We start from the raw sequence: 16,982 nt of genomic DNA on the forward strand, positions 1-16,982 counted from the left end.
AGAGAGAGAACTCGTTATTTTTTTTAATGCTTAGGGCTAATCTCCTCTAAGTTAAATAGAGAGAAGCCAATAAAAGAAATTACATACAAGTCCCTCCTTAATTATGAAATATCAAATAACCTACTTTTTAATAAAGCTTAAGCTTAAAAACTCAATAGAACAATCAGTCTCAACATCGAGAATCATTCGAGTTGGATCGGATCGCCTAGTAACTAGGCCACTGATCCAGCCCAAACCTTTTTAACCAGGTTTGAGCGTGGATCGGCCAAGAATCGCCCAACTCAACTGACTCGGGCTGAGTCAACCGATTCAGGACTGAGACACGGCTCGGTGAATCAAGACGGATTTACAGTGTCATCACAGATTTTGAACAGGTTTGTTTCGATCTGAACCGGTTCACCGCTTTAAAAGTAAGTTTTTTTCGAGAAGGGTCTCGTTCTCTCTCACCTATTCTCGTTCTCTTTCGCCCCTTCTGCAACTCCAACCCTAGGGCGATGACCATCGACCACCGACAATTACCATCTGTTGCATTGTCGACAGCCATCGTCTGTCGCGCCTCCGATAGCCAGGTGCTCTCTCTCTCTCTCAAAGGCGAGCATTTGAGAGGCTCGATGCTCGCTTGTCTGAGAGGCAAGAGAGAGAGAGCATCAACTCAGCTCTTAGAGTCTCACCTCTAACAGATGAAATGATGCTCTCTCTCTCTCTCTCTCTCTCTCTCTCTCTCTCTCTCTCTCTCTCTCTCTCTCTCTCTCTCTCTCTCTCTCTCTCTCGGACAAGCAAGCATCAAGCCTCTAAAAAAAACTAGGTCCTAACCCGTCCGAGTTACCAAGTCGACCCGCTAACCCACGAGTCAAGGGTCGAGTGATCCGAGTCACGGGTTTGCCAACTATGTTATGCATGAAAATACCTTCAAGATATGTATTGTTTAAAAGATATTGCCCATGTGTGAAATCTTCAAAACAAAGTAAGGATTATGACCCAAGGGGATATGAGCATCCGTAAATATTATAATACTATATCCCTTCTTTGGGATGAACTAGCCTAACTCGAGCTCAAATAGGATTGTCCTATAGACATAGAGCTTTGTGAGAAGAAAGTAAAGGCGGAGCATTTCTATCAATTTGTCAATGATCATAGACACGAATTTTAGGATACTAAGTGATGCAGGGTAGGACCCGATTGGTCCCAGCGTGCCACTCGATCCACCACACAGGGCAGATGCAAGACCCCGTGGAGATAACTCACCTGCAGGGACGGAGCCACGACACAGGGAGGTACCCCTGCGCACCTACGTCAGGCGTGGTGGATCTCGCACGCCCCAGAACCAGCTGCAAAGGGAGACTGAACCGGATCGTGGGTCGGATCCAAACCTGGATCCACGACCCGGTCCAGTAAACAGTCTTTAAAAGGCTGTCTAGGGTTGCGTGAAGAGCATTGAAGATTAAAAGAAGCCCAGCCGACTTTTCTTTTGCTGCAGTTTTCCCTTCTTTACTGATTTCCTGTTTTCCATTGCATTCTTCCCTGTTTATTGCATTTCTTTTATTGTTTATTGAAACATTTCTGAGTTAATAAAAAAATCAGTCCCACCGATTCACGGTGGGCCATTATTTTCTCTCCTCCTTCAACGTGAGTTGCATCAAAGTGGTATCAAAGCAGCGGGCGTCCCGACTTCATCAGCGGTATGGCTCTTGAGGAGGGAACCGATCCAGTACAAGGCGAAGCGCGTGAGGAGGCGAGCAGCGAAGACCCAATGCTGCGTGTCATGGAGGTGTTGACAAAAATACAAGAAAATGTGGTGCGTATCAGTCGGGACGTGGCAACCATATCCCGGCGACTGGATGGGGTCGAAGGCCGAGTCGCTGCCCTTGAGTCGCTGGTGGATTCCACTGCGACCTCAAGGCAAAGACTGGAGGGTGCACTGAAGGTCGTAGCAGACGCGGCAGCAGTCCAGCCGACGTTCTGTCAACCAGACTGTGTTGCTGCTCCACGACCAGCAGATCCTCCTCCACTCCCAGGTACGACAGCCACGGCGTCACACGGAACAGGTACCCCCCATCCGAACCAAGAAGGTAGGGCAGGGCAACCCCATGTCGTTGGTACAGTATCGCCCTGGCCTCGAGTCATGGGGGCTATACCACCGGCTGGGCTGGGCCTGCAGGAACCCAGCGACACACCGGGTCCTGCCACAAATTTTGGTCCGAGTGCACCCCAGACCAAGGCTCGGTTTCCTGTGGGTTTGCCGCAGGTAGGGTTGGGTCCGCAAGGACCCAGCAGTACGCAGGACCCCGCTGCGGGCCCCAGCGCAGCAACCCGACCCCGGAAAGAGTTGTTTCTCCCCCCTGGTCCCGCGCGCAGAAGCATTGCGATAACCAGCCAGCGGGTGGAACCTGGCGAACCCGTGTGGATGGGTCCGAACCCGAAAGGGTCCGGGCCGGAACAGTTTTCAGCAGGACCCAGGCCTGGATTTCGGGGACCATCCGTTGGGTCCCTGGGAGCAGGTCTGGGATCCGAACCCCCTTACCCAGCCAATCCAATTGGGTTTGGTTCGCGGTCCATCCCGAACCAAACCCAACCCATTAGTTTCGAACCCACAATCGAATCCAATACCGACCCAGACCCATATCGGACCCGGACGGAGCTCCAGATTGGATTTGAGCCGGGTCAGAACCAGACCCATAATCTCTTGGATCGGGGATCGAGTTCAGACCAAGCCTATTATCCCCAAAACTCGAACCTCGATCCCTCCCATCCCTATCTGGGTCCGACGAGTAGTGTAGGAGTGGGCCCGATTCACATTCCATCGGGCGAGTCAACCCATCCATATACCAACCAAGGCCCATACCCAAACCCAAGCCAACCCGTTTATCCAAACCAAGGCCCATACCCATACCCAAACCCAAACCAACCCGTTTACCCAGACTTGACCCAAAACCCAACTCAATATCCGGCCCAACCCCATATTCCTAACCCACAACCATATTATACCAATTCTACCCGTCCGGAACCAGAACCTCAACCGAACCTTCCCCCGAACCTTGGACTTCCCGTCATTCCAGTACCCTCATACCGGCCACAGATGGTGCCCGCCCACGGGCAAACCCGACCAAGGCAATGTCAGTCGGAACCGGCGCGCCCCGACCGCCGACCCCCCATCAGGAGAGATCGACAGCACCAGCATCCTGGCGAACAATACCATCGTATGGGCAATGAAGCAGTTTGGGACGACGACATTTTCTGGAACGAGCATCCGGCAGGGATAGTGGAGCCGCGACAACAGAGACCACCAGACCATTCTTCCACCTATGGCGTGAAATTGGATCTTCCGGAGTTTGCGGGGCGATTCGACGCAGAACAGTTTTTCGACTGGTCTTATGCAGTGCAGTTTTTCTTCGATTATCACACAGTTGCTGAACATCGTCGTGTTTCGTTAGCTTCTACACGATTGAGAGGCCTAGCACAGACATGGTGGGTGGAGTTACAACGATCAAGGGAGCGGCAGGGATTAGAACGCGTACAGTCGTGGGAGGAAATGCAAAGACTGATGCAGTCAAAGTTCGTGCCTTCGGATCACGCCGAGCGAGCCTACAAGGAATACCTGACCCTGCGCCAAGGTTCCCGAACTGTAGCAGAGTACACCGCGGAGTTCCATCGTCTTTCCCTGCGTGTGCAGATCGAGGAAACAGCTCGCCAGCAGGTCACGAGGTACATTTCGGGTCTCCGCCCTGCTATCTCTGATGATTTTAGTTGTGTCACAGTCGAAACATTAAGCCAGCAGTTATGCCATGAACATCGAGGACAAGCTGAAGCGGAGGCAGGAATATCGGACGACCCGTAGTGAGCCCTCCAACCGACCCAAGCCGAGTTTCCCAACCAGGGGAGCAAGCTCCCCTAGTGACTCAAAACCTAGGACCGACCTTAGCAAATCTGACCAGTCAGGTCCAGCTTTCCACACCCGGTCCAAAACCAAACCTACTGAGTCAACCCTTCGTTGCTTTAGGTGTCAAGAGTTAGGACATGTCGCGTCCAAGTGTCCGACCGTGAGCAAGAACACTCATCTAGTTGAAGGGATTGTCGAGTCCGCAAGTGAGAGTGATAGTGAGGACAATTCATTAGTTGAGGTTGAGGATGAGCGGGGAGTTATAGAGTTCGACGGCAACGTCGAAAGTTTGTTGTCCATCCGTCATGTGTTGACCACACCCCGAGAATTGACCCCATCGAAATGGCTAAGGAACAACATTTTTCGGACTCGATGCAACTGTGAAGGTCACGCGTGTGATGTCATCATTGACACCGGAGCATGTGAGAACATGGTATCTGAGAGTGTGGTGTCTACCTTGAAACTCAACACCGAAACGTTATCCCAACCCTATAAGATGGCCTGGTTCAAGAAAGGAAATGAGGTTCCCATCACTCAGCGTTGCCTAGTCCGGTTTTCCATGGGGGAACACTACCACGATGAGGTGTGGTGTGATGTGGCCCCTATGCATGCGTGTCACATTCTTTTGGGACGTCCCTGGCAGTTTGATCGCCAGACCACTCACGATGGCCGCAAGAACACTTACTCTTTTATCTTTAATGGCCATAAGATCGTCCTTCTACCAATCCGGGAGACGGGTTTCCCCACAGTTGACAAACCCGAGCGAGTCCCCCGACTCGCAGGCCTCTCGTACCGGCTTTTCCTGGACCACTGCCAGGAAGATGGCTATTGTTATGCCCTAGTGGCTAAGCCAGTAACGAGTTCACCTGTGTCCATTCCCGCGGATGTTGCCCCTCTTCTCGAGGAATTCCGCGACGTTATGCCGGATGACCTTCCTGATGGATTACCTTCGACAAGGGTGGTTCAGCATGCCATTGATTTTGTACCCGGGTCGAGTCTACCCAACCTTCCAGCTTATCGCATGAACCCCTCCGAACACGCGGAGTTGTTAAGACAGGTTCAGGAATTACTGAAAAAGGGTTTCATTCGTGAGAGTGTTAGTCCTTGTGCCGTGCCTGCCTTACTCACTCCCAAGAAAGATGGGTCCATGCGCATGTGTGTCGATAGTCGTGCGATCAATCGCATTACCGTCAAGTACCGTTTTCCCATTCCTCGTCTAGATGATATGTTTGATATGTTATCCGGTGCCTCCATTTTCTCTAAAATTGATTTAAAAAGCGGATATCATCAGATTCGGATACGCGAGGGAGACGAGTGGAAAACAACATTTAAGACACGTGATGGATTGTACGAGTGGTTAGTTATGCCGTTTGGGTTGTCTAATGCCCCCAGTACCTTCATGAACATGATGACCCAAGTTTTGCGTCCGTGTCTTGGGAAGTTCGTTGTTGTCTACTTTGACGACATCTTGGTCTATAGTTCTTCATTGTCTGATCATTTGAGTCACCTGCGTCAAGTCTTAGATATTTTGAGAAAGGAAAAATTGTATGCCAATGCCAAGAAGTGTGAGTTTATGACATCCAGTGTCGTGTTCTTAGGGTTTATTGCATGGTTGCCAGTTGAGGAAGCGGGAGCGGGAAGCGATACGGGAAGCGGGAGCGGGAAGCGAGGCACTTTCAAAATTTTAGGAAGCGGGGAAGCGGGGGACCACTTAGGAGCGATTCGGGAAGTGTCTCGGAAGCGACCTAGGAAGCGTCTCGGAAGCGACATAGGAAGCGTCTCGGAAGCGAGGGGGAAGCGAAAAAAATAAAAATAAAAAATAAAAAATACAAAAAAATTGAAAAAAACAGGGGAAGCGTGGGGGAAGCGAGGGGGAAGCGTGGGGGAAGCGAGGGGGAAGCGCGCTTCCCATTAAAGGGAAGCGCGTCCACCATTAAAGGGAAACGCGTCCCCCATTAAAGGGAAGCGCGCTTCCCAAAAAAGGGGGACGCGCTTCCCAAAAAAGGGGACGCTTCCCCCCACGCTTCGGAAGCGCGACGTTCCGCGCTTCCGAAGCGCGCTTCGGGGAAGCGCGCTTCCCCTTTTAGCTAGGCGCTTCCGGTAACTCTGGTTTATTGTGTCTTGTGATGGCGTCAAGGCCGACCCCGCTAAAGTCCGAGCGATTGTCGATTGGCCTACCCCAAAGACTATAGGAGAGATCCGTAGTTTCCACGGGTTAGCCACCTTTTACCGACGTTTCGTGAGAAATTTTAGTACCCTTATGGCCCCCATCACAGAGTGCCTAAAAGGTACTAGCTTTCATTGGACGCCAGCGACGAGCAAAGCCTTTACGATCATCAAGGACAAAATGACCAGTGCCCCTGTCTTAGCCCTCCCCGATTTTAGTGCAGTCTTTGAGGTTGAATGTGATGCCTCTAAAGTGGGGATTGGCGCCGTCTTGAGTCAGAATCGTAGGCCTGTCGCCTTCTTTAGCGAGAAGCTAACCCAGGCCAGGTGCCAATACTCCACTTACGATGTTGAGTTTTATGCCGTTGTACAAGCCCTTCGTTATTGGAGGCATTATCTCATTTACAAGGAATTTGTCTTGTACACGGATCATGAGGCATTGAAGTACCTGAATAGTCAGAAAAAGTTGAGTGTCCGTCATGCCAAGTGGGTCAGCTTCTTGCAAGAGTACACCTTTTCGCTTCGGCATCAATCGGGTACCCTGAACAAGGTGGCTGACGCTCTTAGTAGGAAGAACAGCCTGTTGATGACTATGTCGGTGCAGGTCATAGGTTTTGAACAATGCAAAGAGTTATACTCTACGGACCCTGATTTTCACAAAGTCTGGGAAGGATGCACCTCTTCCGCTCGTAACCTTGATCCCCGTTTTTGTATTCATAATGGTTATCTCTTCCGTGGCAATCAATTATGTGTACCCAATTTCTCTCTCAGGCTTCAGTTGATTTCTGAATTACATGAAGGTGGGTTAGCAGGGCATTTCGGGCATGATAAGACGTTCGCTCTCTTAGATGAACGATACTTTTGGCCCAAAATGCGCAAAGATGTTGCCAAGTTTATCCAAGGCTGTCATGTGTGTCAAGTGTCCAAGGGTCATCGTCAGAATAGTGGTCTGTACACCCCGTTACCCATTCCTGAGCGACCGTGGGAGCATGTGTCCATGGATTTTATTGTGGGCCTTCCCCGTACACCACGTCGTTTTGATTCAATTTTAGTCGTTGTTGACCGGTTCTCCAAAATGGCTATCTTTATCCCGTGCAAGCGCACCACCGATGCCTCTTTAGTCGCTTCATATTATTTCAAAGATGTTGCCCGTTTCCACGGTCTACCTCACACAATCACTTCCGATCGCGATACGCGTTTTATGAGCCATTTTTTGAAGTCGCTATGGGCCCTGTTGAAAACTAAGCTCCAGTTCAGTAGCGCGTATCACCCCCAGACTGATGGCCAAACCGAAGTCGTGAACCGCACCTTAGGAAATTTATTACGGAGCTTAGTGGGTGAAAATGTCAAAACTTGGGATCTCGTTCTGCCTCAAGCCGAGTTCGCCTATAACAACTCCATTAACCGGTCCACTGGTAAATCCCCGTTCCAAGTAGTGTATGGTCGTTCTCCCACCCATGTCGTTGACCTCGCCCCTGTGTCAGATCTCTCAGCTCCAGCTCCGGATGCCTTTGATGTCGTTGAATATATGCGTGACATTCACAGACAAGTCCGGGCCAAACTTGTTGAAAGCTACGAGACCTACAAAGCTTTCATAGATCAGGGTCGTCGTGATGTCCATTTCGAGGTTGATCAACTTGTCTGGGTGTACCTGCGTCCAGAGCGTTTTCCTGTCGGTACCTATAGCAAATTAAGTCCTAAGAAGTATGGCCCCTTTAGGATCCTCCAGCGGTTAGGTTCAAATGCTTACCTCCTTGAGCTGCCCGATGATTGGCATATTTCCCCTATTTTTAACGTGGCTGATCTATATGCTTACTGTGGCGACAACAAGTCGACAGAGCCGACTTCTTCCCAACCAGGGGCGAATGATGCAGGGCAGGACCCGATTGGGCCCAGCGTGCCACTCGATCCACCACACAGGGCAGATGCAAGACCCCGTGGAGATAACTCACCTGCAGGGACGGAGCCACGACGCAGGGAGGTACCCCTGCGCACCTACGTCAGGCGTGGTGGATCTCGCACGCCCCAGAACCAGCTGCAAAGGGAGACTGAACCGGATCGTGGGTCGGATCCAAACCTGGATCCACGACCCGGTCCAGTAAACAGTCTTTAAAAGGCTGTCTAGGGTTGCGTGAAGAGCATTGAAGATTAAAAGAAGCCCAGTCGACTTTTCTTTTGCTGCAGTTTTCCCTTCTTTACTGATTTCCTGTTTTCCATTGCATTCTTCCCTGTTTATTGCATTTCTTTTATTGTTTATTGAAACATTTCTGAGTTAATAAAAAAATCAGTCCCACCGATTCACGGTGGGCCATTATTTTCTCTCCTCCTTCAACGTGAGTTGCATCACTAAGTCTTCTCATCTCTTCTATAGAGGTGGTATTCCTTATATTGTTGAGACACTTGAAGAATTAACTATGGAGGAAAATAGGCTAAAAAAACATACTTGCAAAGATGAAGATTCTATGTTAGCCATGTCTAGGCCCAGAAACCATATACGAATCTACCAACCTCCTCATTTTGGAAGATCCTCCAATGATTATGAGACCAAAAAAGAGATAATTTGTCATTTTTGCAACGAACTGGGTTACATCAAACCTTTTTACCCAAAGAGAATAAAAGAGAAAAGAGAAGAAAGTAAAGTGGCTTATGTGGGTCTCTTGTTCGAAAAAAGTGGCATTGATGAAGGCTAAAAAAACATTGAGGATCAATGTCTCTTTCTCAATTAATGAAGGCTCTTCAACCACTCTTCAAAAATCAAGCATTTTCACTCTCCAAGGCCTTGGTGTCCACATGTGGTGATCCCGATAAGTCTTCTTGGATCCTTGATTCTAATGCATTATTATCTGAATGTTATGATAACTCTAATGATTCCTATGTATCTACCGTCAATGGAATCTCTTTAAAAATCAAAAGTTTTAGTATTTTATAAGATTTTTCTAAAAATACTCAAAAAATTTATGTTTCAAATGTTACAATAGCATTCAAATAAAATTTATATTTTTTATCGGTTTCTCAAATTACCGACCATGGATGTAAGATCTCATTTTCATCTAGTGGTTGCTTGGTGCAAGGTTTTCATTTCGGGAAGCCAATTGGGTGAGGTTATAGAAGAGGGGATCTCTACTTCATGGACAATCTATATTTACCAAATCAAGCATTTTGTAACCTTGTTGAAAAGAAAGATATAAAAAATTAGGACATCTAAGTATGTCTAAATTGCATTTGTTTTCGTTCCTTGAAATTTGTAATGAAAAGGATTTTGTTTGCATCTATGGATCTTTTGAACCTAAATATAGAGCATGCCTCATGACCATTCACTCGTACGAAGAACCATCTTCTTTTAATAAAGCTAAGAATCATCGTGAATGAATTTATGAAGAATGAATTAGAAGACCTAGAAAAGGCTAAAACTTGAGTTCAAACATTACCCTTAAGAAAGAAACTCATAGGATTTACATGGGTTTACAAAGTTAAAACCAAATGTGATGGATAATTAAAAAGATACAAAGTTAGGTTAGTAGCCAAAGGATACAGTCAAGCATATGGGATAGACTATGAAAAAACCTTTACCCCGGTGGCTAGGATGACTATTGTTATAATACTTGCAGCCATAGTATCATAGAAAATTGCTTATTTACCAAATGGATCTAAAAATATTTTTCTTAATGAACACCTTAATGAAGAAGTTTATATGTAACCTCCTCTAGGATTAGATTGTGCAAGGCCTTATATGGCTTGAAACAAGCTCCTAAGGCCTGGTATGATTGTTTTAGCAGTGTGATGGTTCAATTGAGAATTAAATTATGTTATACAGAAACAGTCTTGTTTATTAAGTCTTTTGATGTAGGTATAGTGATTTTACTTCTTTATGTTAATGACATGATCATCACAAGTGGTGACAGACATGGAGTTTGTCATATTAAATATATTCTTAAAACTAATTTTGATATGACAGATCTTGGCTTTCTTTGTTATTTTCTCTGTATATAAGTAGTCTACTAACTTCATGGTTATCTATTGTCACAGACTAAGTATGTAAAGAGATAATTGTTCGATTAGGAATCTTTGATGAAAAAGAGTTGATACTCCAGAGGTCATAAATGCAAAAATGAAGAAAGATGATGGAGAACCTTTGAAGGATCCAACTCCATATAAACAGATGAATGAAGCATTAACCTATCTTTATATTACTAGACCTGATATTGCACATGCCATTCATTATGTTAGTCAATTTCAGCATTCTCCCACTACAATATATATGAGTGTTGTAATGAGGATTATTCGATATATTAAAAATACTATTAATCATGGATTATTTTTATCTTCTTCCCTATTAGAAGTAATTGTTTTTATAGATTCTGATTGGGGAGGAGATGTAAATGATCGTCGCTCAACCATATGTTTTTGTGTCTTTGTAGGTAACTCCTTAATATTGTGAAAATGCAAGAAACAACAAAAGGTGCTCTTATCCTCTACAGAAGCAGAATACCGGGCTAATGGCAACTATTACTTGTAAACTAGTGTGGTTGAGGCAATTGCTAAAAGACTTGGGAGTTTACATAACAGGACCCTCAAGATTATGTTGTGATAACAAAAGTACATTAAAGGCAATCATACCTTTCATGAGATAACCAAACACATAGAAATAAACTACCACTATGTTCGAAAAGAGTTTTTGAAGAAGACCATACATTGTCGTATGTAACATATGAATATCAATTGTCAGACTTCTTCACCAAGGCTCTTCCCTCTCTCAAATTTCACTTTCTACTTAGCAAACTCTCGGTTGTGATGTTGTGAGTTTGAGGGGGGTGTTAAAATATGTAATTGTTATATATATTTATATATTTCTCTTTTATATATATATATATATATATATATATATTTTTTTTTTTACATTTTTGCCCCTGCCGCACCCCCGCACCCGGGTTTTTTGGAAGTGCCGAATCCCCGCACCCGCACCCATGTGGCATAGCTTGTGCCTTATTGTGGCTTGTGTTTGTGCCTCTTGTGAGGTGTGTGGGTTCATTCCTTGTTTCATTACATATACAACATAATCTAACACATGTACATCTTCAATAGGGCTGCAGATCTTGACTTGTGCATCAATCCAGTCCAACCTTAATACGACCGGACCTGGACTCACTCAATTAGATCTGACATGTTCATTAGGTCAGATAAAGTAAACCACAAGACATCTACTGAGATGATTGAAATACATTATACATCAAATTCTGTTATCCTACTGGACTATTTTCATCTTCATATCAATCAAATTATGCATCAAGCATCATAGTGTTAAAAGTCAAGTTTTTCTAGTTGCTGAAAAAAGAACTTACGTCAATCAAAAGTATCCATAAGATATCATGGATATGCCTCCATCAGTTTTTCAGAGATAGTTGTATCCTTTGTATTTGAATAAAACGTTCAAACTCTTCCACTACTGAATTCTTGAGCTTAAAATCTTCCCATGAAGGAACTTGAAGTACAAAATTCTCTCATCAGGAAATTTTTCACTGCCTAGCTCTTGAGTTAGAAATCTCCAACAACTTCCTGGAAAGAACTTAGAGCAAGAAGTTCCCTGATACTGTTAAAATGTAATATAGATATATATATAATAATAATATATTATTATTATATATATATATATATATATCTATTATTTTTATTTTTTATTTTCTTTTAATTTATTGTACAATAAATATTATCTAGTTCGTATGAATCGTATCGAACTAGACAATATCTAGTTTGGTTAAGTTCCACTTGGAACTTAACCAAATACAGAACTAGTCCAACAGCTAGAAGGGAGAGCTCTTTATGAGCTCTCCCATTAGCTCTTGTATAAATAGGGGTGTAGCCCCCTTGTAAACTTCACTTCTTGTAATGCTTTTCAAGCATCCTTTTGACATAAATAAAATTATTTATTTATGTGTGTGTTGTTCCTATTTTACCCTTTTTAAGGGTTTTGCTTAAAGTGTCTTTTAGACACTTCGTTCGATCATTCCAAGGGCGTTCGTGGAAGACCACCATTTCATTACATGGTATCAAAGCTAGGGGAATATTAAATCTTTGAGAAAAGCTGCATCGGTTTCCGTGCCCTTTGCAAAAGTGTTTCGCCGCTTGAAGGAAAGTGTTTTATCACTTCCATCATCAATTTTAGAGGAACCTTTTCGGAGATGATTTTCTTTCATTGTTAGTTCTTCAATAGTTTCAAAAATGGAGGGAATCTTTCTCCGATGAAGGAGGGCCGATTTGGTGGTTTCAAATTCCCGCCTTAACCCAGTTATAAATTGGTAAAAGTGTTCAGCATCAAGTTGCTTTTGGCGAAGCTCAATGTCTTCGGCACAATGCCACTTTGGTTCTAAGAGAGAAAGTTCCTCCCAAAGTTCCGACAACCCATTGTAATATTCACGAATCGTTTTATCACCTTGAGTCATTATTCAAATCTTTTCTTGGAGGTTGCACACATGTGCAATATCTTTAAGGGAATACATATTTTTAAGGTATTCCCATGCCTTATCGGCATGAATAAATTTGGCAAGGCTTGAACATTTTTTAATGTCAATGCTATTGATAAGCCATGACATTATTTTTGCATGAGTCATTCTTCACTCTTTCCATTTTTTCTCATAAGAGGCTAGGGCATTGATTTTTTCTTCTTCCGATAGAGGAACCTCTTTATCTCCCTCTTTTTTGGTAAGAGATAGTTTAGGTTCCGAATCGGAACCATCCACAATCCCCCATAAACCTTTTCCCCATATATGGTGCTTCATGATAGAAGCCCATGTTACATATTTTGTGTCACTTAACTTCATGAGAATGATGGTGACTTTATCATTGTCATCCATCGATTACAAGGGGAGAGAAAGAATAGGGATAGAAGAGAAGAACAATAAAAGAATGAAAAAGGAAAGGATACAAGATGTGGGAGCTCATCTAGGCCTGGGAATCACACTTGCACTTACAGGCCACCTCATTTTGGGAGGCAAAATAGCGAGTTTGATAAAAGAAAGGTGATTTGTCATCACTGTTATGAACCGGGGCATTATAGACCTCAATGTCCAAAATTAAAGAAAAGAGATGAAAAGAAGGTTGCATCAGTTGAAGAATAAAAAGATCATGATGCACCTGTTTCTATGGCTCAACTTATGGAGATCCTTCAGCCTCTTCTTCAAAGGGTCTCTTCTTTCGTTGAAGTCTTAACTGGAGCGGCAGTTGCATCTGTTTTCGGTCCAGGTAACTTTCCTTGGCTTTTAGATTCTGGTGCCTCATTTCATATGACCTCACATTATAAATGCTTATCTGAATGTCTTAAAAATAACTCAAGTATTTCAAAAGTCTTTACAGCAAATGGAACATCTCTTGAAATAAAGAGAATTGGGTGTTTTGAAAAACACAAAACTTTTTGTGTTCCAGAAGTTAGATATATCCCAAAACTTAATTTGAATCTTTTATCTGTTTCTCAAATTTATGATTATGGATGTAATATATCATTCTTTTCTGGTAGTTGTTGGATACAGGATCGCCAGTCAGAGAAGCTGATTGGGGAAGGCCATAGAGAAGGAGGACTATATTACATGGATTTTTTTGAGCTACCCAAGAATGTTTTTTGCTTAAATGTTCAAAAATTGGAAACAGACTTATGGCACAAAAGACTTGGCCATCCTCATATGTCTAAAATCCAATATTTTCCAAATTTGGGAAAGTTCTGTAAATCTGAAAATTTTGCTTGTAAAGACTGCATTCTTGGAAAAATAAAAAGATTACATTTTTCTAGTAGAACTTTTGTCTCTTCAAAACCACTTGAGTTAATACATTCGGATGTTTGGAGACCCGCACCAGTAATTTCTAAAGGTGGTTTTGCATATTATGTCATCTTTATAGATGATTTTACTAGACATACGTGGATTTATTTTCTTAAACACAAATCCGAAGTTTTTACTCACTTTCAAATATTTCATAAAATAGTCACAAACAAATGTCAAAGTAATGTCTCTATTTTTCGCACTAATTCAGGGAGAGAATTTATGTCTAGAGAGTTTAAAAACTATCTTATTTCATATGGCATTATTCATCAATGATCTTGCCCTAACACCCTGCAGCAAAATGGTCTTGCAGAACGCAAACATCGTCACATTATGGAGACCACTCGGACTTTGCTAATAGCAAGCCAAGTGCCGAAAGGGTTTTGGGCAGAAGCACATTTAACTGCTACTTATCTCATAAACCGAATGCCATCTTCTTCTTTAGAAAACATATCTCCGGTTGAAAAACTTTATACCTTAGCTCCAGACTAAGAGTATTTGGTTGCAAATATTTTGTATTTACAAACAAAAACCATAAATTCTCCCCTCGTGCAATCTCATGTGCCTTTTTAGGATATGCCGAAAACCAAAAAGGGTACAGATGTTACGATGTTCAAAATAATAAATTATATGTGTCAAGGAATGTGACCTTTCTTGAAAAGGAGAATTTTTTTTAAAGTGAAAAAACACAAGGATATTACTGAATATTCCTTTTTAATTGACTTAACTTCCAAATCCGATGAAGAAGATTTTGAATATAGTTTTGACAATGACCAAAGCCCTACTAGCTTTGATCTTGATACTGAAGATCAAACTAGTAGGGATGTTAGTCTTCAGTATTTAAGACGAAGAATTGGAGAGCAACGCCCTCCATGCGCGTTAGAAAGATTTTCTGAAGTTTCTCCTCGTAGGACTTCTAGAATCTCTAGACCCCCCGGAAAGTTTGTGTCCTATGAATCTTTTTCGCCCTCATATAGGGCAGCTCTTGCTTTAATTCAATCCTATGTTGAACCTTCCTCATATTTTGAAGCCAAAAATCATGCAGAATGGATTGAAGCTGTGAAATTAGAGCTAGATGCTTTAGAAAAAGCCAATACTTGGTTCATCCAAGACCTATCTCTTGGAAAGAAACCTATAGGTTGTCGATGGGTCTATAAAGTCAAAACCAAAAGTGATGGGACCCTAGAAAGATACAAGGCACGTCTTGTAGCCAAAGGCTACGCTCAAGAGTATGGCATTGATTACGAGAAAACCTTTGCTCCTGTGGCTCGAATGACCACAGTTCGAACTTTAATTGCCTTAGCCTCTATTAAGAAATGGCCTATATTTCAAATGGACGTTAAAAATGCATTCTTAAATGGGAGCCTTATTGAAGAAGTATACATGGAAGCTCCTCCTGGTATTAGTCTTCCTAAGGGTAAAATTCTTTGTCTTGAGAAAGCGCTTTATGGTCTTAAACAGGCACCAAAAGCATGGTATGACAGGTTTAGTCATAGTATGACTAATATTGGTTTTCGTTCTGGTTTGACTGACACTGTCTTGTTTATTAAGCAATCTGATGCAGGTATCATTATCCTTCTTCTTTATGTGGATGATATGATCATCACTGAAGGTGACAAACAGGGAGTTGCTAATATCAAAACTCTTCTTAAAACTCATTTTGAGATGTCTGACCTAGAACTATTACGATACTTCCTAGGCATAAAAGTTGCTTATTCTCCTAGAGGGTATTTGATTTCTCAAACTAAATTTGCTTTTGACATTGTTTGCAGGTCTGGCAACTCAGATGAAAAGAAAATAGATACTCCAGAAATAGTTAATGTTAAGATAAAAATTGATGATGGAAAACGACTTAAAGGTCCTACTCCATTTAGACAACTTGTTGAAACTCTTTCCTACCTTTCTATCACTCGGTCAGACATTGCACATGCTATCCACACAGCTAATCAATTTCAATATGCTCTCACCTTTGCTCACATGGGAGCAGTCTTACGCATTATTAGATATTTAAAGAGTTCTCTTTCACAAAGACTTTTTTTGTCTGCATCATCTTCTTTAGATTTAATTGTTTATACTGATGTTGACTGGGGAGGTGATCCTAATGATAGACACTCAACCACTGGTTTTTGTGTGTTCTTAAGTGAATCTCTCATATCGTGGAGGTGCAAGAAGCAGCAGAAGGTCTCTCTTTCCTCAACTGAAGCCGAATATAGAGCTATGGCAACCACCACAATGGAAGTTGTTTGGCTCCAAAGACTGTTAGCTGACATGGGAGCTGAAGCAACACAGGCCTCGTGCATGTGCTGTGACAATAAGAGTGAAATCTACATCGCAAGCAACAGGACCTTTCATGAACGCACAAAACACATAAAGATGGATTGTCACTATGTTCGAGAGGAGTACCTACACGGCACCATTGATCTGTCATATGTTACATCTGAGTACCAACTAGCAGATTTCTTCACCAAACCTTTTGCGGCTCCCAGATTTCACTTCCTCTTAGACAAACTTTCGCTCATTGTACCGTAAGTTTGAGGGGGAGTGTTAAAATGTAATATAGATATATATAATAATAATAATATATATTATTATTATTATATATCTATTATTTTTATTTTTTATTTTCTTTTAATTTATTGTACAATAAATATAATCTAGTTCGTATCGAACTAGATAATATCTAGTTTGGTTAAGTTCCACTTGGAACTTAACCAAATACTAGCGGTTGAAACAAGTCCAACAACTAGATAGCCGTTCGACTAGTCCAGCAGCTAGATTTCTAGCAGTTGGACTAGTCCAACAGCTAGAAGGGAGAGCTCTTTTAGCTCTTGTATAAATAAGGGTGCAGCCCCCTTGTAAACTTCACTTCTTGTAATGCTTTTCAAGCATCCTTTTTACATAAATAAAATTATTTATTTATGTGTGTTGTTCCTATTTTACCCTTTTTAAGGGCTTTGCTTAAAGTGTTTTTTAGACACTTCGTTCGATCATTCCAAGGGCGTTCGTGGAAGACCACCATTTCATTATAGATACAAGGGACATGTGCTAAAGTTATTCAACAAAGTGCAATCAGTGTAGTTGGTGTAGGATGGACCCATTCAGGTTATAGAAGTTCTACTTGCCGTATATAAGAG

At 42.8% G+C, this 16,982-nt stretch overlaps 1 protein-coding gene across 2 annotated transcripts in view; it reads right to left on the reverse strand.

Annotated features, from left to right (window-relative positions):
* The window catches only part of LOC149841622 (protein trichome birefringence-like 13), a 34,243-nt gene that overhangs the window by 15,053 nt on the left and 2,208 nt on the right, over nt 1–16,982 (reverse strand). The gene's annotated exons all lie outside the window — the stretch shown is intronic.

The sequence above is a fragment of the Nuphar pumila genome, chromosome 3, assembly GCF_984573655.1.
Source record: "Nuphar pumila chromosome 3, dmNupPumi1.hap1.1, whole genome shotgun sequence".
In the NCBI taxonomy this organism is placed as follows: Eukaryota; Viridiplantae; Streptophyta; class Magnoliopsida; order Nymphaeales; family Nymphaeaceae; genus Nuphar; species Nuphar pumila.